Genomic DNA, 23,324 nt, shown 5'->3' on the forward strand with positions numbered 1-23,324 from the left:
TGGCTCATTTATTGACTACTATTCAGCCGTGTGTACAGAATCTTGTTGGATGTTTGGCACATAAATCCCAGTTAAGAAATTAAACAGATCAACTCAGTTGAGATACTGTCACCTTTCATCATTTTGCATACAGTTAAACAAATGCATAACATGAACGTTTGACTGGTTAGTTTTTTTTTAAACAACTGACTCTTGGCAAATTTTCCATCTTAATATATTGACTCGTGCTTACAGAATGAACACTTAAGATGTGTGTTACACATGAATATTTCCATCCGATATCGTTTTTTACATAAATATATATTTACATACAAACATTTCTAAGTATATGAGATTTAAAGAAAAAAAATAACCATAAAAATGTTTATAAAATTAATTGTACAAAACATGATGGGCTAAAAGCACTGGAACTTTCAATTCTCATATGTGGTCGATGTTGGAGTATTTCATACATTCTTATTCAATAATTTGGAACTTCACCACTACATCTGAACTGATCAAAATTAATATGAAATACTTCCACAAGTTGTTTACTTTAAAACCTGTAAACACTATGTGTTTCATCAGTAGATGTTACATTTCATTTATTCAATAAATGTACATAGTTTCAGATTATAATAAATATACAAAAATAGTTGATGGAGTTATTGGTGTAACAAAACAGACTTCCAGTATGTATAATCTTAGTCAAAACTGATTGATTCTCGTTTGATAAAATGCATTGTACTACACGATTCAAAGACGTGAGAAATGTAGTACGTATTGATAATTAATTTATGTAATAGCAATGTAGTGGGAGATCTGATCAGTTAACATAAGTTCTGATCCATGGCATAAAAGAGGAAACTTTAGTGTAAACACCTGGAAGGTTTGCTCGGCCACAACCCACTCCCCACGAAACGATTCCTACCAGCATGTACCTACCATTGGATTTAACTGTTAGTGGGCCACCCCGAATCACCCTGCAATGACAAGTAGAATCAGTTAATATATCTTTGTTTTTAACTAGTTTCAGTTTAGTATTAAAAGTGACACAAGGAAAAAAAAGATGTATGAAGTAAATGGCATTAAAGATTTACCTGTTAACTAAAGGTTTTATGTTCAGAGGTTGTACGGCTACAAGTTGTATAATATTTGTTACAGAAAACAGTTACAACATGTAATTATGTTGTGGGAACTCAAGATAATTATCTGTTCATTATATAAATCTTGTGCAGTGACAAGCTCTTACCTGGCAGGCATCCTTTCCACCGTCTTTGTAACCAGCACATAACATTTCTTTGTAAATCTTTTCTCTTCTTCCCACACTCTTATACCACTGCTGGCACTTTTTACTGTCCATAATCTCCACCACTGCTTTCTGAAGTTTACTGGGAACAGCTCGAACTCCTACCAAACAGTGATTGTTCTAATGCTCATAAACCCAATGAAAATGAGAGTTAATACTATATAAACTGTGACAGCCTTAAATCAGAAACAAAAAAATGTCTCCTTCAAATTCTTCCTCAGGTTGGTGAGGCCATAAAAGCTCCCAATAAGGTTAGAAAGTAATGTTTCATAAACAGATGTATTAAGGCTTATTTTCTCTATATAATTCTGACATCAAAACCAGTTTTTCGCTTTTTTAATTTAAAAAACTGAGGTGTGATAAATGCATGAAATGAAACATCACTGAAGCAAACACCAAAATAATAGGCTAGGTGGTTAAGGTACTCGACTTGTAATCCAAGGGCTGCAGGTTCAAATCCCTGTCACACCAAACGCACTCGCCCTTTCAGCTGTGGGGGTGTTATAAAGTGATGGTCATTCCCACTCTTTGTTGGTTCAAGAGTAGCCCAAAATGTTTGTGGTGGGTGGTGATGACTAGCTGCTTTCCCTCTAGTCGTACACTGCTAAATTAGCGACGGCTAGCACAGGTAACCCTTGTGTAGCTTTGTGAAAAATTCAAAACAAACAAATCAAACCTAAATAATATAGTAAGTATAAAACTAGCCAAAACTTTGATCAGTTCCAACCTCTGATTAGATACAGCAGAAATACTGAATACAAACCTAAAGAGGTTATTAATTTCATTGTGTAGGTCACTGGTTAAATCACATATAAAATATTGTTCAGTCTTGGGTTCCTTACCTTAAGAAAGACATCAGATTGTTGGGAAAGGTTACTAGAATGGTACCTGCGATGGAGGGGGGTTGTTATATGAGGAAAGGCTGAAATATTTTGAAGTTGTTTTCTCTTAAATAAAAAAAGAGTTAAAGGGGATATACTTATGTGTTTTAAATTGTAAAGGGAATTGGTAATGTTGATGCATTGTTATTTTTTTATATTTACCAGTGGAAATAGAAGGACTAGGGAACACAATTATACGTTTTTGCAAGGTTGGAGTCATCTTCAGCTAAGACAGTTTTACTTTTCAAGAAGGGTGGTTGGCCTATAGATGTAGAGTGAGTAAATTTAAATGAGTTAAAGTATATAAATGATAATGATAATTAATTTAGTTTAGAGGATGGAATGTCCGTGATGGACCTATAGGTTCCTTGTTGCTCCAAAACATTATGTTAATAAAACTTATTCTCTGATTAGCTACAATAACATTAGAAGAATACTTGTACTTTGAACAGTTCTTGTATTTGATTACACATAACTAACAGAAGCATCACAGTTTTGTTACAATTGTATGGAGAATACCATTATAAAATACCACTTTTTTTTTCTTCTAACAATGTAAGAAATCCATTGTTAATAAGAAGAAATAATTAAGAAAATTTCTTTAATTAAAATATTATAACAATAACTAAGATGGAAGCATACAGTTCTTAACATATGCACAAATGAAGTGGATATAACATCAACTTGTATGTTTTTTATTTATTTATTGAACCAGAACTGGTGTTGATAATATACCAGTCTAAGTGAACCAGGATTTTACTGTACCTTATTCTCTGATTTCCATTCCATTTTTGGAGCAAAGAAACATCATAATGATAAGACCATTTCTCAGATGGCCCCCAGCCCCATGTCTGTTCATAGGCTTCCTGTGAAGGATACACTGGAACTATATGGAGACTTACCATGTTTTGTTCGTCCCCAGCCCGTGACTGTTCCTAAGTTTCCTGTTAACTACTGTTCATCCTGTGGCATACACACTGGAACTATATGGAGACTTACCATGTTTTGTTCGTCCCCAGCCTGTGACTGTTCCTAAGTTTCCTGTGAACTCCTGTTCATCCTGTGGTAGACACACTGGAACTATGTGACGTTGGAGTTTCACTGGTTCTGTAAGCTCAAGGAGGGCAATGTCTCCCAGGAAGTTTCCTGGGTTATATCCTGAATAAATAATCTTTCTTCTGATATTGTACTCATCATGAGGTAACTTCTCATTTGTTGTCCTAATATCATACTCACCAACTCGAACACCAAGTATACGTGTTGCAGCACTGAAATAACAGAAGTTAGGGTTGTATCTTTATCATAATACCAAATATATATAGAGTTGTATCTTTATTATAACACTACGTATACAGGTTCAACACTAAAATAACAGATTAAATTCGTATCTTTGTCATAATAAAATTTATGCTTGAGTGAATTCAGTACAGATACTAGAGTTTCCATTTATGTCTAACTTTTTCTATAAAACAAATGTTTCTGTGTGGCTTCTATCTTGTTCTTTCTAAATTAGGGACAACTAGCAGCACTCGAAGTAAGCACCACATACATATTAATAGCTTTAGTAGGCTTGCACATACGTGTTTTGACAAGAAGTTAATTAGATCAAAATCCAAAGTCAAGGTATCTACAATGGCAGAAGGCAATTCACAGAGGGTATATACATGTGTATATATGATACAACATCTGTACATACTTAGAGGGCATATACATTTATATATATATATATGATACAATGTGCATATATAGACTTAGAGGGTACATATGTGTACGTACAATGTAATGTTCATATACAAACTCAGAGGGTATATATTTGTATGATATAACGTACATATACACATTTATAAGATGAATACATTCATATATATGTAATACAACATCCGTACACGCTTAAAGGGTATATATTTGTATGATATAACGTCCACATACAGACCTAGAAGGTACACATACGTAACGTTCGTATACGCACTTACCGATACACGCAGTGGGCTGCAGTTGCCACCCATTTCTTGTGAATTAGAGCACCACCACACGATATTCGTTTAGAAAGGCGACTTTTCTTCAAAACTGCTACCTGTTAAAAGATGTTTTTTATGAAACTTGAATGAAGAATCAGATGTTTTAACAATAAAGAGTTGGTGTTACAACAAAGTCACGTTAAGCTACGTGCCGTGACCAATGCAGAATATTGAACAATGGATTTTTACGTAATTAGTCTATAAACGTACCACTGACCCACTGGGGGATTTTAATAACAAACAAACATTAGTTTAGACACTTAAATAAGACCACTTCTAGCAATAATCTATTAAACAAGATAGATTTTTTTCTTTTTTAAGTTAAGCACAAAGCTGCACCTTAGACTATCTATGCTCTGCCACCATGGGAATCAAAACCTGGTTTCTAGCGCTGTAAGTCTGCAGACATACGGCTGAGCCACTGCCGGACCAAAAATAAATAAAATGAAACCTTAATAACAAGGAAATTAGGGGTTGTAAAGAAACATGGCTGTAGATACTATAGTTTGTTTGTTTGTTTTGGAATTTCGCACAAAGCTTCTCGAGGGCTATCTGTGCTAGCCGTCCCTAATTTAGCAGTGTAAGACCAGAGGGAAGGCAGCTAGTCATCACCACCCACAGCCAACTCTTGGGCTACTCTTGTACCAACGAAAAGTGGGATTGACCGTCACATTATAACGACCCCACGGCTGGGAGGGCGAGCATGTTTGGCGCGACCGGGATGCGAACCCACGACCCTCAGATTACGAGTCGCATGCCTTAACATGCCGGGCCAGATACCATATGAATTATTTACCCACACTACCAATACTAGACTGTAGATACTATAGGAATTATTTACTCACACTACCAATTCCAGGCTGTAGATACTATAGAAATTATTTACCCACACTACCAATTCCAAGCTGTAGATACTATAGGAATTATTTACTCACACTACCAATTCTAGACTGAAGATACTATAGAAATTATTTACCCACACTACCAATTCCAGGCTGTAGATACTGTAGAAATTATTTACCCACACTACCAATTCCAGGCTGTAGATACTATAGGAATTATTTACTCACACTACCAATTCTAGACTGTAGATACTATAGAAATTATTTACCCACACTACCAATTATAGACTGTAGATACCATATGAATTATTTACCCACACTACCAATTCTAGACTGTAGATACTATAGGAATTATTTACTCACACTACCAATTCTAGACTGTAGATACTATAGAAATTATTTACCCACACTACCAATTCTAGACTGTAGATACTATAGAAATTATTTACCCACACTACCAATTCTAGACTGTAGATACTATAGAAATTATTTACCCACACTACCAATTCTAGACTGTAGATACCATATGAATTATTTACCCACACTACCAATTCTAGACTGTAGATACCATATGAATTATTTACCCACACTACCAATTCTAGACTGTAGATACTATAGAAATTATTTACCCACACTACCAATTCTAGACTGTAGATACTATAGAAATTATTTACCCACACTACCAATTCTAGACTGTAGATACTGTAGAAATTATTTGCTCACACTACCGATTCTAGACTGTAGATACTATAGAAATTATTTACCCACACTACCAATTCCAGGCTGTAGATACTATAGAAATTATTTACCCACACTACCAATTCTAGACTGTAGATACCATATGAATTATTTACCCACACTACCAATTCTAGACTGTAGATACTATAGAAATTATTTACCCACACTACCAATTCCAGGCTGTAGATACTGTAGAAATTATTTACCCACACTACCAATTCTAGACTGTAGATACTATAGAAATTATTTACCCACACTACCAATTCTAGACTGTAGATACCATATGAATTATTTACCCACACTACCAATTCTAGACTGTAGATACTGTAGAAATTATTTGCTCACACTACCGATTCTAGACTGTAGATACTATAGAAATTATTTACCCACACTACCAATTCTAGACTGTAGATACTATAGAAATTATTTACCCACACTACCAATTCTAGACTGTAGACACTATAGAAATTATTTACTCACACTACCAATTCTAGACTGTAGATACTATAGGAATTATTTACCCACACTACAAATTCCAGACTGTAGATACTATAGAAATTATTTACCCACACTACCAATTCTAGACTGTAGATACCATATGAATTATTTACCCACACTACCAATTCTAGACTGTAGATACTATAGAAATTATTTACCCACACTACCAATTCCAGGCTATAGATACTGTAGAAATTATTCACCCACACTACCAATTCTAGACTGTAGATACTATAGAAATTATTTACCCACACTACCAATTCTAGACTGTAGATACCATATGAATTATTTACCCACACTACCAATTCTAGACTGTAGATACCATATGAATTATTTACCCACACTACCAATTCTAGACTGTAGATACTATAGAAATTATTTACCCACACTACCAATTCTAGACTGTAGATACTATAGAAATTATTTACCCACACTACCAATTCCAGGCTGTAGATACTGTAGAAATTATTTACCCACACTACCAATCCTAGACTGTAGATACTATAGAAATTATTTACCCACACTACCAATTCTAGACTGTAGATACTATAGAAATTATTTACCCACACTACCAATTCTAGACTGTAGATACTATAGAAATTATTTACCCACACTACCAATTCTAGACTGTAGATACTATAGAAATTATTTACTCACACTACCAATTCTAGACTGTAGATACTATAGGAATTATTTACCCACACTACAAATTCCAGACTGTAGATACTATAGAAATTATTTACCCACACTACCAATTCTAGACTGTAGATACTATAGAAATTATTTACTCACACTACCAATTCTAGACTGTAGACACTATAGGAATTATTTACCCACACTACCAATTATAGACTGTAGATACTATAGAAATTATTTACTCTCACTACCAATTATAGACTGTAGATACTATAGAAATTATTTACTCACACTACCAATTATAGACTGTAGATACTATAGAAATTATTTACTCACACTACCAATTCTAGACTGTAGATACTATAGGAATTATTTACTCACACTACCAATTCTAGACTGTAGACACTATAGGAATTATTTACCCACACTACCAATTATAGACTGTAGATACTATAGAAATTATTTACTCACACTACCAATTATAGACTGTAGATACTATAGAAATTTTTTACCCACACTACCAATTATAGACTGTAGATACTATAGAAATTATTTACTCACACTACCAATTCTAGACTGTAGATACTATAGGAATTATTTACCCATACTACCAATTCTAGACTGTAGATACTATAGAAATTATTTACTCACACTACCAATTCTAGACTGTAGACACTACAGGAATTATTTACTCACACTACCAATTCTAGACTGTAGACATTATAGGAATTATTTACCCACACTACCAATTCTAGACTGTAGATACTATAGAAATTATTTACTCACACTACCAATTCTAGACTGTAGATACTATAGGAATTATTTACTCACACTACCAATTCTAGACTGTAGACACTATAGGAATTATTTACCCACACTACCAATTCTAGACTGTAGATACTATAGAAATTATTTACTCACACTACCAATTCTAGACTGTAGACACTATAGGAATTATTTACCCACACTACCAATTATAGACTGTAGATACTATAGAAATTATTTACTCTCACTACCAATTATAGACTGTAGATACTATAGGAATTATTTACTCACACTACCAATTCTAGACTGTAGATACTATAGGAATTATTTACTCACACTACCAATTCTAGACTGTAGATACTATAGGAATTATTTACTCACACTACCAATTCTAGACTGTAGATATTATAGAAATTATTTACTCACACTACCAATTCTAGACTGTAGATACTATAGGAATTATTTACCCACACTACCAATTCTAGACTGTTGATACCATATGAATTATTTACCCACACTACCAATTCTAGACTGTAGATACCATATGAATTATTTACCCACACTACCAATTCTAGACTGTAGATACTATAGGAATTATTTACTCACACTACCAATTCTAGACTGTAGATACTATAGGAATTATTTACTCACACTACCAATTCTAGACTGTAGATACTATAGGAATTATTTACTCACACTACCAATTCTAGACTGTAGATACTATAGAAATTATTTACTCACACTACCAATTCTAGACTGTAGATATTATAGAAATTATTTACTCACACTACCAATTCTAGACTGTAGATACTATAGAAATTATTTACTCACACTACCAATTCTAGACTGTAGATATTATAGAAATTATTTACTCACACTACCAATTCTAGACTGTAGATATTATAGAAATTATTTACTCACACTACCAATTCTAGACTGTAGATACTATAGGAATTATTTACCCACACTACCAATTCTAGACTGTAGATACCATATGAATTATTTACCCACACTACCAATTCTAGACTGTAGATACTATAGGAATTATTTACTCACACTACCAATTCTAGACTGTAGATACTATATAAATTATTTACCCACACTACCAATTCCAGGCTGTAGATACTATAGGAATTATTTACTCACACTACCAATTCTAGACTGTAGATACCATAGGAATTATTTACTCACACTACCAATTCTAGACTGTAGATACTGTAGAAATTATTTACCCACACTATCAATTCTAGACTGTAGATACTATATGAATTATTTACCCACACTACCAATTCTAGACTGTAGATACTATAGGAATTATTTACCCACACTACCAATTCTAGACTGTAGTTACTATAGAAATTATTTGCTCACACTACCAATTCCATTTTTACTCCAAATTCAATTCCTGGTAACAAGATGAAGACGAAATAGTATTTACTGTTAGCAAACTGTATACTCCAGTTTGCTGGGTGTGAAACCAACTTGAAACAGATTCATTCAATAACTCACAAAATACTATTTGATATCACTGCACAACACAGTTTTTGCTTCTTGAAAACTGTTGGATGTACCTTATAGATTGTTGGCTGCTGATCACGAAAATCACATCCAAATTTGCTCATCACGTGCCGTTTCATCGAAATCTTCAGTTTTGCTACAATGGAAAAACGATATCAGGTCAACTGGAATCCGCCAATGCTTGCTGACTACTGTTGGACTCTGCAACGTGATGCACCGGACATTGAATACAAACGAAAATCAGGAGCAAAACACTTTTAATTATATTGAACTTAATAGCATATTAGAAACATAAACGCAATTAAATACGTTGTTGCCAGTAAACAGTTAACTGTCTATTTCTCAGAGCTCCTACGCGATGAAGCAAAACCAAAACTATATTTGTGCATACCCACCAGGTACCTGTCACAATCAGCAAAAACCTTTTCAGGAAGCAAATCTTTTCAAAGAAATTGTTGTGCAGTGTATTCTTACCTTAAATTACACTTAGAACTTTCTAAGCGTTGAAAGTTAAAAATATATTTCCCGACATTTAATTTAACGACATTATAAATTCGTTCGTGCTATAAGTAAGTGGGCCTAGCGCCAGGTTTTTTGTGAACCTGTTCCTACACTCATATGGTGACTCTTGTAAATCATAGTTGAGCTTTATAAGAAATAAAAAAAGGCCAAAACTTCCTACCATAACTACAATACAGTGTATGCACATATAGTACAGTTTTAAGCTGATGTACTGACAGACCGACCGGCTAACGACAATTTTTGTACTACTCTACCCTCTATGGCTAATCCATAAGTTTTAAAGTTTATAACGATACAATCCAGTTGTCGATACCTATTGTGGGCACAACACTGATAACTTTGCTCTTAGTAACAAAAAAAGCAAACTGTTTTTTTGTTCTTACACCATCAAATGTTTCTCTCAACAAATATTCTGGACCTCACGTCAAATCCAGATAGCATTCAGGAAATTTCTAGGTAACACACATTATTACTACGTCATGGCTAGCTGGTTCATGTCCAGCATATAATATTAAAACATAGTTCACAAAACTATGTATCATTACTTTAATAAAACTTCGCGACGCTTAAAATGAAATATAAAAAGTGTAGGCCTACCTGCCAAGGGACTTCGCCAAATTTTGCATCGTCGCCTCCAATGATTTTCGAACCTCGTAAATATGTTTTTCCGCACACTAAAAGCATAAACACATGACATTACTTATAACCAGTGTAACTTTAAGATAATTCACGTTTATTATCGCCTACTTACGTATTTAAAAACCAAAAGAAGCCTTTTTAAATCTGAATTAGTAATCACTAAATTAATACCATATTTTACGTCTTGTAAGACGCTTCACCGTGGAAGACGCATTTTAATTTTAGAAAGACAGTCCTAAAAACAAATATTTTGACTCAGTAACCAACACCTTGATGTAACCTTGACATTTATTCACCCTAGTGAGTAAATATAGTCAAATATATTATATTCTTCACTGTATATCGACAATATTCGTTAAATTGGATGTTTTATGCTATTTGAAATACTTGTAATTGGTAAGTAATGAAATTACGATCTGTATGAGAGGCCGTTTCAAGTAGACCCTTAGCTGACCTCTTGCCTTAAACCATCATTTTTGTCTTGGAAGACGCGTGGGAATTTTTCGATTTGTTTTTAAAGAAAACAATGGGTCTTACAAGGCGTAAAATACGGTAGTTAACTTTACTTTTGTTTTTTGTTGGTATTAGTAAGATTCAAAGCCATGGTGTTTTATACTACCTGCTTAAAAACAAAGCTATTTTATTTTAGAAAAAAAGGTGTTACACTGATTACTTACGTTTTTCTCTTATTCTAGAAATCTAAAAATTGAAGTTAAAATAAGTATACATTCCAAACTTCCTAAACGGATTTTTAAAATTTAACGCTGAACTTAGAAATTATGTATAGTTTGTTGAATTTCGTGCAAAACTACTCGAGGGCTATCAGCTCTAACTGAACTAAATTTAGAAATGATAAAGTAGATACAAAAAAGCTAGTTAACACCGCCCACTAATTCTTGGGCTAATCTTTTACCAGGGAATAATGTGATTGACCGTCAGGGGCGTAGATCCTGGGGGGGATGGAGGGTATATACCCCCCCTTCATTTTAGGTGGGGGTATGGTGCATACAATTATCCCCCCCCCTACAGTTTGGTCTGTTGAATTGTTTTATTGCATCACAGGCCAACAAATTGTGTGTTTGTTCTTGTGATTCTCGTGTTCTTACCAATCGAATTACATAATTAGGCCTAGATGTAGGCTTTTTCAGTAGTCAAAATGTACATCTTTAATATAGGCGTGCTTCTAAGGTTTTCGATCTAAGCGATAGTTCTTAAGTATCAGTCAGTTGGCCTAAGTATACATGTAAGTATCGTGGCAACAAGATTACTCTGTGACTGCATGTTTACAGCTTTCAGTTCAGGTAATCAGAGATTACCAATTTGCAAATTGAACAGTCCACATAAGTGGTTGCAAAAATTATCCCCCCCCCCCATCGGATGTAAAAAATCTACGCACCTGTTGACCGTCATATTACAACGCCCACATAGGTGAAAGGGTGTAACATGTTTGGTTACGATCACGACTTGAGCATCTAAACCAATCGTCCACGCAAGGCTAAGTGTATTTATATCATCATCTGTGCTGAAGAGTGCATGACAAAGACTTAGAAATTACTGTTTTAGGCGTTATGGGAAATCTCTTAGGACGCGTATACTTTTTATTTCACGTGCTAGCTTTACGTTATCAATCATGAAAAGGTTGATTTTAAGGCATATTTTACTTTAAAGTGGACATTACAAGAAAGGTCTCCTAGTGTTTACGACTCAATTTTGCTCGGCTACTGTTCAATTAAAAGAAGAAAAAAACCACAAATCTTGCCAAATACTTTGAGAGGAATATCCAAATAACTATGTTAATAGTTATTATTTTTAAGGATACATAAAAAAATACGTTTTAATGCGGTGACAACATAACAAGAGTTGTATTTTATATTACATAACATAAGCAAAGACGAACATAACGGTATATTAACATTAAACAGTAGGATGTGGGAATACCCTGACACTTCCTGGTTATTTCAACAAGTGTCAGCCAGGTGTATTGCACTGCACGTGAACGTAAAGCACAAAAGTGTATTCTCGTATGTATGTATGTATGTGTGTGTGGTTGAATGGGCTAATTCCCTTAATTCGCGGGCTCTAGTTATCTTCTCGTCTGGTGCAAGGTTTTATGTGACACACATTTGGTATGCCGATACCTTATATTTTATTTCATTTTTATAGGGCCAATATATTTCTTTTTAAAAACCATTAAATACACATTTAAAAACAACAAATAAACAATTCTATAATGTGTGAAAAACTCAAATACATTATTCTAATCACATTTTTACGTATATTATTAAATAAAACCCGGATGTAAATACGCCAACAGTTTTTCTTGCGTAAAATGAGGCAAATAAAAGTACATGACAAAAATATGTTTATATTTCTATACTTCTAAATTAATCTTCACTGATTTCCTTTTCCTTTTACAAAAATAAAATAAATAATCTTGTTTTGACATATAGATGGCGCACATCCAGCATTATATATACCGATTGAGATTTCTATTGGTTCTTATTACAATGTTAAATCAAATCGTTCTGTAAGAAATTATAATTATGAAGCTACTACCTCCATCTTGCGCTACACTAGCGAACCCTGGTTTCGTGGTTTGGCTGCTTATGGTACCAACACTAGGCTTTGGTGTGTTGGCATTCAATGACTGACTCAAATAGCTCAAACTTTCACTGATAAATGATTGAAAGTTCAAAGGCACACAACAGGCCCACACCGTGCCGCCATTGCACAAGTTTAGCGCCCTCTTTCCTTCAAGCCAACAGTTAAACCCAAAATCACAACCGTATGTTTGTCCCTGGTAGAGGCAGTTCTGTGGAAGCCCTATCAGAACATAATAAAAAAAATAATGAGTAAATAAGTTAAAACTCAACAAGGTAAAAAGGGTTAGCAAAAATATTTTTCGGTAGTTATTTCCTTTAAAAAAAATCAAATGCAAAAATACATTGTACACTACATTCTTCTGTTACTACCAACATAAAGTTTGATTTTAATTTCGAATAAAGCTACATTAGAGCTTTCTGCTCTTGCTGTCCCTAATTTAACAGCGACAGACTAGAGGAAAGTCAGCTAGTCATTACCACCTAACGCCAGCTCTTGGGCTACGACTTTATCAACAAATAGTGGGAATAACTTTTATATTACAACGTCTACGATGATGAAAGGTGATGGAGATTTGAACCTGTGACCCTCAAACTGGGAGTCGAGCACCTTAATCACGAGACCGTGCGAGGCTCTAATAAAATAAACGCAGATGTGGTGGATAAAAGCCAAAAACATTTCAGACCTTTCAGTTTAAAACGCAAGCAAACAATCACAAATTATTTTACCGAAATATTGTAGAAGAAACTTAACATACTCGGCTGAAAATATTTGTCTTCCAGCGGTAGGCGGACAGACATTATGTAATCGATAGCATTTATAAAAATATAGTATTGATTACCTAGTTAAATTATAGGTTATCTTGGTTATTTTAAATAAATATATTACCCTGTTTTTTGGTAAAAATAAGGAAAATTTTCATCTTGCATTCTCATCATGAGAAGTATTTATTAAGGGACTATTTGAAGAAATAAGAAGACGCAGGCTTATTGGATGCCATGATTATTAGGATTCTTGAGTGTTTAGGATAGGTTTTACAGGGTCCTGAGTGTTTAGGATAGGTTTTACAGGATCATGTGTGTTTAGGATAGGTTTTACAGGGTCTTGAGTGTTTAGGATAGGTTTTACAGGATCCTGTGTGTTTAGGATAGGTTTTACAGGGTCCTGAGTGTTTAGGATAGGTTTTACAGGGTCCTGAGTGTTTAGGATAGGTTTTACAGGGTCCTGAGTGTTTAGGATAGGTTTTACAGGGTCCTGAGTGTTTAGGATAGGTTTTACAGGGTCCTGAGTGTTTAGGATAGGTTTTACAGTGTCCTGAATGTTTAGGATAGGTTTTACAGGATCCTGTGTATTTAGGATAGGATTTACAGGGTCTTTAATGTTTAGGATAGGTTTTACAGGATCCTGTGTGTTTAGGATAGGTTTTACAGGGTCCTGAGTGTTTAGGATAGGTTTTACAGGGTCTTTAATGTTTAGGATAGGTTTTATAGGGTTTTGGATGTTTAGGATAGGTTTTACATGGTCCTGAGTGTTTAGGATAGGTTTTACAGGGTCCTGAGTGTTTAGGGTAGGTTTTATAGGGTCCTGAGTGTTTAAAATAGGTTTTATAGGGTCTTTAATGTTCAGGATAGGTTTTATAGGGTTCTGAGTGTTTAGGATAGGTTTTATAGGGTTATGGGTGTTTAGAATAGATTTTACAGGATCCTGTGTGTTTAGGTAAGGATCCTGGATGGTTGGGATATATTTTACAAGATCCTGTGTGTTTAGGTAAGGATCCTGGATGGTTGGGATATATTTTACAGGATGTTTCGGCTAGGTCTTGTAATTGTCAGTTGGAACATAATTATTAACATAAAATAGTACTTTATTTTGCTTTGTATTTAGAAGTTCCCGATGGTTCATAAGTAAAAATGGCGGATTTATTAAGCTAAAAAATTCTGGTATCGATACTCTCAGTGGATACAGTAATGATAGCTTTTTGTGTGGGTTTCTGCTTAAATTTGGCACTAATGTCTACCACCACTGTCTCCAGCTAACTTCGAAGATGTAGGTTATGATACGCATACTCTCTGAGCAGTAAGCCCAGTTTTAACAATCTGGTTTTGTTAGAAGAAGTCTTCTTGGAAATGACCCGAAACGTCCACGTTATTCACTGCTTTAAATGTTAGGTTTTTCTCACAAACTGTAACATGGAACGTTCTAGAAGACACGTTTGTTTATTGTGAAAATTGAAACATTGATAGAGGTTTGAATTAAGTACCATCGTCTCTGCATTTCAAACAGCTGCAAGTTATTTTAGAGTTACTGTAATATTTGAAATAAAATTCATTTTCTACTATCAAACAAAACATTGCACCAACTTAGGGATAAAACATATTTTACGCTGTGAATTGAAAAGGATTGTCTAATTATTAGCAATATGGTTACGAAGTTTGGTTAACTGTCCTATTCACGGCGTTACACGTTAAGTCTATTCTACATTTGTGTTTATATCTGTACAGGGTGTCCGTAAATTATTCAACCCATTATAGGCCTTTACAATTTTTTTATTATATGAGCTGTCTTAAAACGGTTTGTGGCGATTAATAACACAATTCAAGACATTTTGTTTTCTGTACTTTGCAGAACATTAACTCAAGACATGCTTCTTAATGTTAGGAACAAAATCATCTACTGCCCTGATGTTCTGCGTGCAGAATGGGGTTAGTGTGGAGGTTTACTGAATTACTGACTGAACTGTGATAGTTTACTGAATTATTGACTGAACTGTGGTAGTTTACTGAATTACTGACTGAAGTGTGGTAGTTTACTGAATTATTGACTGAAATGTGGTAGTTTACTGAATTATTGACTGAACTGTGGTAGTTTACTGAATTATTGACTGAAGTGTGGTAGTTTACTGAATTATTGACTGGACTGTGGTAGTTTACTGAATTATTGACTGAAGTGTGGTGGTTTACTGCATTATTGACTGAACTGTGGTAGTTTACTGAATTATTGACTGGACTGTGGTAGTTTACTGAATTATTGACTGAAGTGTGGTGGTTTACTGAATTATTGACTGAACTGTGGTAGTTTACTGAATTATTGACTGAAGTGTGGTAGTTTACTGAATTATTCACTGAACTGTGGTAGTTTACTGAATTATTGACTGAACTGTGGTAGTTTACTGAATTATTGACTGGACTGTGGTAGTTTACTGAATTATTGACTGAACTGTGGTAGTTTACTGAATTATTGACTGGACTGTGGTAGTTTACTGAATTATTGACTGAACTGTGGTAGTTTACTGAATTATTGACTGGACTGTGGTAGTTTACTGAATTATTGACTGAACTGTGGTAGTTTACTGAATTATTGACTGGACTGTGGTAGTTTACTGAATTATTGACTGAAGTGTGGTAGTTTACTGAATTATTGACTGGACTGTGGTAGTTTACTGAATTATTGACTGAAGTGTGGTAGTTTACTGAATTATTGACTGGACTGTGGTAGTTTACTGAATTATTGACTGAAGTGTGGTAGTTTACTGAATTATTCACTGAACTGTGGTAGTTTACTGAATTATTGACTGAAGTGTGGTAGTTTACTGAATTATTGACTGGACTGTGGTAGTTTACTGAATTATTGACTGAACTGTGGTAGTTTACTGAATTATTGACTGGACTGTGGTAGTTTACTGAATTATTGACTGAACTGTGATAGTTTACTGAATTATTGACTGAACTGTGGTAGTTTACTGAATTACTGACTGAAGTGTGGTAGTTTACTGAATTATTGACTGAACTGTGGTAGTTTACTGAATTATTGACTGAACTGTGGTAGTTTACTGAATTATTGACTGAAGTGTGGTAGTTTACTGAATTATTGACTGGACTGTGGTAGTTTACTGAATTATTGACTGAAGTGTGGTGGTTTACTGAATTATTGACTGGACTGTGGTAGTTTACTGAATTATTGACTGAACTGTGGTAGTTTACTGAATTATTGACTGGACTGTGGTAGTTTACTGAATTACTGACTGAACTGTGATAGTTTACTGAATTATTGACTGAACTGTGGTAGTTTACTGAATTACTGACTGAAGTGTGGTAGTTTACTGAATTATTGACTGAACTGTGGTAGTTTACTGAATTATTGACTGAACTGTGGTAGTTTACTGAATTATTGACTGAAGTGTGGTAGTTTACTGAATTATTGACTGGACTGTGGTAGTTTACTGAATTATTGACTGAAGTGTGGTGGTTTACTGCATTATTGACTGAACTGTGGTAGTTTACTGAATTATTGACTGGACTGTGGTAGTTTACTGAATTATTGACTGAAGTGTGGTGGTTTACTGAATTATTGACTGAACTGTGGTAGTTTACTGAATTATTGACTGAAGTGTGGTAGTTTACTGAATTATTCACTGAACTGTGGTAGTTTACTGAATTATTGACTGAACTGTGGTAGTTTACTGAATTATTGACTGGACTGTGGTAGTTTACTGAATTATTGACTGAACTGTGGTAGTTTACTGAATTATTGACTGGACTGTGGTAGTTTACTGAATTATTGACTGGACTGTGGTAGTTTACTGAATTATTGACTGAACTGTGGTAGTTTACTGAATTATTGACTGGACTGTGGTAGTTTACTGAATTATTGACTGAAGTGTGGTAGTTTACTGAATTATTGACTGGACTGTGGTAGTTTACTGAATTATTGACTGAAGTGTGGTAGTTTACTGAATTATTGACTGGACTGTGGTAGTTTACTGAATTATTGACTGAAGTGTGGTAGTTTACTGAATTATTGACTGAAGTGTGGTAGTTTACTGAATTATTGACTGGACTGTGGTAGTTTACTGAATTATTGACTGAAGTGTGGTAGTTTACTGAATTATTGACTGGACTGTGGTGGTTTACTGAATTATTGACTGGACTGTGGTAGTTTACTGAATTATTGACTGAACTGTGGTAGTTTACTGAATTATTGACTGAACTGTGGTAGTTTACTGAATTATTGACTGGACTGTGGTAGTTTACTGAATTATTGACTGAAGTGTGGTAGTTTACTGAATTATTGACTGGACTGTGGTAGTTTATTGAATTATTGACTGAAGTGTGGTAGTTTACTGAATTATTGACTGGACTGTGGTAGTTTACTGAATTATTGACTGAAGTGTGGTAGTTTACTGAATTATTGACTGGACTGTGGTAGTTTACTGAATTATTGACTGAAGTGTGGTAGTTTACTGAATTATTGACTGAAGTGTGGTAGTTTACTGAATTATTGACTGAACTGTGGTAGTTTACTGAATTATTGACTGGACTGTGGTAGTTTACTGAATTATTGACTGAAGTGTGGTAGTTTACTGAATTATTGACTGGACTGTGGTAGTTTACTGAATTATTGACTGAAGTGTGGTAGTTTACTGAATTATTGACTGGACTGTGGTAGTTTACTGAATTATTGGCTGAACTGTGGTAGTTTACTGAATTATTGACTGAAGTGTGGTAGTTTACTGAATTATTGACTGGACTGTGGTGGTTTACTGAATTATTGACTGGACTGTGGTAGTTTACTGAATTATTGGCTGAACTGTGGTAGTTTACTGAATTATTGACTGAAGTGTGGTAGTTTACTGAATTATTGACTGGACTGTGGTGGTTTACTGAATTATTGACTGAAGTGTGGTAGTTTACTGATTTACTGACTGAAGTGTGGTAGTTTACTGAATTATTGACTGAAGTGTGGTAGTTTACTGAATTATTCACTGGACTGTGGTAGTTTACTGAATTATTCACTGGACTGTGGTAGTTTACTGAATTATTGACTGAACTGTGGTAGTTTATTGAATTATTCACTGGACTGTGGTAGTTTACTGAATTATTGACTGAACTGTGGTAGTTTACTGAATTATTGACTGGACTGTGGTAGTTTACTGAATTATTGACTGAAGTGTGGTAGTTTACTGAATTATTGACTGGACTGTGGTAGTTTACTGAATTATTGACTGAAGTGTGGTAGTTTACTGAATTATTGACTGGACTGTGGTAGTTTACTGAATTATTGACTGAACTGTGGTAGTTTACTGAATTATTGACTGGACTGTGGTAGTTTACTGAATTATTGACTGAAGTGTGGTAGTTTACTGAATTATTGACTGGACTGTGGTAGTTTACTGAATTATTGACTGAAGTGTGGTAGTTTACTGAATTATTGACTGGACTGTGGTAGTTTACTGAATTATTGGCTGAACTGTGGTAGTTTACTGAATTATTGACTGAAGTGTGGTAGTTTACTGAATTATTGACTGGACTGTGGTGGTTTACTGAATTATTGACTGGACTGTGGTAGTTTACTGAATTATTGACTGAAGTGTGGTAGTTTACTGAATTATTGACTGGACTGTGGTAGTTTACTGAATTATTGGCTGAACTGTGGTAGTTTACTGAATTATTGACTGAAGTGTGGTAGTTTACTGAATTATTGACTGGACTGTGGTGGTTTACTGAATTATTGACTGAAGTGTGGTAGTTTACTGATTTACTGACTGAAGTGTGGTAGTTTACTGAATTATTGACTGAAGTGTGGTAGTTTACTGAATTATTCACTGGACTGTGGTAGTTTACTGAATTATTCACTGGACTGTGGTAGTTTACTGAATTATTGACTGAACTGTGGTAGTTTATTGAATTATTCACTGGACTGTGGTAGTTTACTGAATTCAAACAAACATTTCTTGAATTGGGTTATTCATTGTCGCAAACTGTTTTAAGGTAGTTCATACAATAGAAAACTTATAAAGGCTTATAATGGAGTGAATAACTTGTGGACACTCTCTATATTTATATTTGCTGCTGTCCGTAATTTTGACCTACTGATCAGAAAGATGGGAGCTATTTGGAGGTACTCTATTCTGGCAACGCCCGACAGCTTGATTAAAGTGCAGAGAATATTTCGTGGTGTAGCATGGATTCGAACCCGTATCCTCGTTTTCGAAATACATAGTTTTATTACAGAAATTCCTGAAGTTAAAGAAACTTTAGTTTTTGTGTTTTTAATTTCGCGCAAAGCTACACGAGGGTCATCTGGACTGGCCGTTCCTGATTTAAAAGTGTAAGTCTAGGTTGAAGGCAGCTAGTCATCACCACCCACCGCCAACTATTGTGCTACTCTTTTACCAACGAATAGTGGGATTGACCGTATCTTTATAAAACCTCCACTACTGAAAGGGCAAGCATGTTTGGTATGATGGTGATTTGAACCCGTGACCCTCGATTACGAGTCGAGCGCCCTAACCACCTAGCCATGCCAAGCCTAAAGAAACATTTAAAACCACGTGGCTCAACAAATAAAATAAATACAACCTTCACTAACACGTATTCACTCTCTAAGTATTCACGGTTTTTCAGGGATGCCAGCTTCCACAGGCTGTTATTGAGTTAATTATCACATGATAATGTGACGTAAATTAACTATTTATGTGGATTTATAATTACCATTCCTCTGTTATTTTGGAAAATGTACAAACAGAGAATCAATCTAACCTTAGTTTTTGTAGTTAACAATGCGCAGTCCATTTCACAGTGAATAGAAAATACGTCATAATCTTAAAGTAATAGTAATATAAAAAAGACATCTGCTAACGATTTAAAATGTCGATATGACAATCTGCTATAAACACAGATTTTGGTTTCTTCTTATATTTAATGTGTAATAAGTGCTTCAATCACTTTCACCCTCCACTCCTAATCTGATGGTCGCCGGTTCGAATTCCAGTCACACCAAACATGCTCGTCCTTTCAGCCGTGGGAATGTTATAATGTTATGGTCAATTCCACTATTCGTTGGTAAAAGAGTATCCCAAGAGTTAGAGGTGGGTAGCGATGACTAGCTGTCTTCCCTCTAGTTTTATACTGCTAAATTAGGGACGGCTAGCGCAGATAGCCCTCGTGTAACTTTGCGCGAAATTCAAAAACAATCATTTGTACGTCTTTTGCTTTAGTTTAAACTTTACTGTACTTAATAGTATGAATAATTGAACATTTTTACGTTATTGTACAACTTAACATAAGACCCTTAAAAAAAGACTTTAATGAGGATTTAAAATGTTGTAGCCCAACATGTCTACTAAAGTATATTATATCCTTAGAAATCCGGTGCGTATATAGATAGTACGGTGGACACACCTTATGAGGACAAACAAGAACCGGGTATTATTATTATAATAGATCATGCACTGAATTTCCATACACTCAAAAATAATTAATTTAGATCAAAAAAGTTAAAACACTTATTGGGTTGAGATGTTTTCATAAAGTTTGGTTCCAAAGTACTTACTTAGAACGTAGCGGATGAATGTGTAAATGGTGGAGAGAAGATTAGGGTTGAAATACGTTCCCTGTCTTCCGGTTATGGAGTTTGGAAACGTTCCCTGTCTTCCGGTTATGGAGTTTGGAAACGTTCCCTGTCTTCCGGTTATGGAGTTTGGAAACGTTCCCTGTCTTCCGGTTATGGAGCTCGGAAACGTTCCCTGTCTTCCGGTTATGGAGTTTGGAAACGTTCCCTGTCTTCCGGTTATGGAGTTCGGAAACGTTCCCTGTCTTCCGGTTATGGAGCTCGAAAACGTTCCCTGTCTTCCGGTTATGGAGTTTGGAAACGTTACCCGTCTTTCAGTTCCAAGGTTAGGGAACGTTATTTGTCTTTTAGTTCGGGAACTGTCCGAAAGAGTTGGACCAACGATGGACATGACCAGCAATCCAGGTATCAGCCACTTAGCCATTCTAGGTACGAATAGAAAAACTTAGAACGATCACCATAGATAATAATTGGGGCACTCGAGTCTGGGTACGGTCTGTATTTATTACACTCGAGCATTCAGCTGCATATGCGATTCAAATACGGCTGGATCTGATTATATCTGAGTGTACTATACGTTTCAGACACTGCCGTTGGTGATTATACTGAACAATATAATTTGTTTTTCATGCGTAAACGTTAGTGTGTGGGCATCACACAACACAGAACGTAAAATACATCACAGATCCTTGGTAGCCGGACATAAGGTCAGTTGTTTGTACGTAATCCAAATTAAGATAACATATCCGTATCGTAACTAACCTCTTTAAGATAGCGTAAGTACAGATTAGAATAACAAAGCTTCCGGAATGGATTTAGGGTTAACTGACAAAATAGTATAATTACAGTAATGATACAACAAGTACATATCGCAACTTTTCACTGAAATGAAATAATAAGTGTTAGTGTTAAACTGACTGGACTGTTTACTGTTAGAGTGTTAAACCAAGATATAAGATCATTATCTGAACCAGCTATTGTTAAACTGACTGGACTGTTTACTGTTAGCGCATCAAGTAGAGTGTTAAACCAAAGTATAAGATCATTATCTGAACCAGCTATTGTTAAACTGACTGGACTATTTACTGTTAGAGTGTTAAACCAAGGTATAAGATCATTGTCTGGACCAGCTATTGTTAAACTGACTGGACTGTTTACTGTTAGAGTGTTAAACCAAGGTATAAGATCATTACATGAACCAGCTATTGTTAAACTAACTGGACTGTTTACTGTTAGAGTGTTAAACCAAGGTATAAGATCATTGTCTGGACCAGCTATTGTTAAACTGACTGGACTGTTTACTGTTAGAGTGTTAAACCAAGGTATAAGATCACTATCTGAACCAGCTATTGTTAAACTAACTGGACTGTTTACTGTTAGTGCATTAAGTAGAGTGTTAAACCAAGGTATAAGATCATTAGTTGGACTAGCTATTGTTAAACTAACTGGACTGTTTACTGTTAGTGCATCAAGTAGAGTGTTAAACCAAGATATAAGATCACTATCTGAACCAGCTATTGTTAAACTGACTGGACTATTTACAGCTAGGCATTAAACACGTGGCACTAGCACGTTCATAACCATCGTCACACTACTGTTTAACTGCATTGATATCTTTATGATGTCATTATAAAGAAAAACTTCCGTTGCAACTTACCTCCCTGACAGCTGACTAGTTATGCTACTTACTTCTGTGTATTTACACTGAAGAGTTAAGTGCTGGTGTCCAAGTGCTCCACTCTGCCACCAGCAACTGTCTTGTGGCGAGGTAGCAAAGATTTCGGTTTACTTAGCTCTGACCTTATTAAAGAGGAGTTGATGACCGACCCAGTTGAAGGTAAGTTACCTTCTTGAGCCAACACTTAGAGAAGTGGATCAGTGGCGGGAAATACCCACTCTTCTTTTTTTTTTCCCTCTGACCACCCACACAAGTACCTTCACTGGTCTACGTATATAGTGGAGCTCGGAGTTAAAACGATCGGGCGGTTTCTAAATCGGTCTCCGTCTTTCACTCGACTCGAGGTCAGTA

The 23,324-nt window shown here is 35.1% G+C and overlaps 1 pseudogene across 1 annotated transcript; it reads right to left on the reverse strand.

Moving 5' to 3' along the window:
* Window positions 1-56: 56 nt before the first annotated feature.
* On the reverse strand, window positions 57-23,053 carry LOC143242555 (serine protease 42-like; annotated as a pseudogene). The gene is made up of 8 exons (XR_013022908.1): window positions 22,953-23,053; window positions 21,278-21,720; window positions 12,902-13,168; window positions 10,304-10,380; window positions 4,143-4,243; window positions 3,169-3,437; window positions 1,232-1,389; window positions 57-962 (listed from the first exon to the last, which is right to left on the reverse strand). The product of XR_013022908.1 is annotated as a serine protease 42-like (transcript).
* Between the last annotated feature and the right edge of the window lie 271 nt (window positions 23,054-23,324).

Source organism: Tachypleus tridentatus, unplaced genomic scaffold (assembly GCF_004210375.1).
Source record: "Tachypleus tridentatus isolate NWPU-2018 unplaced genomic scaffold, ASM421037v1 Hic_cluster_2, whole genome shotgun sequence".
Taxonomy (NCBI): domain Eukaryota; kingdom Metazoa; phylum Arthropoda; class Merostomata; order Xiphosura; family Limulidae; genus Tachypleus; species Tachypleus tridentatus.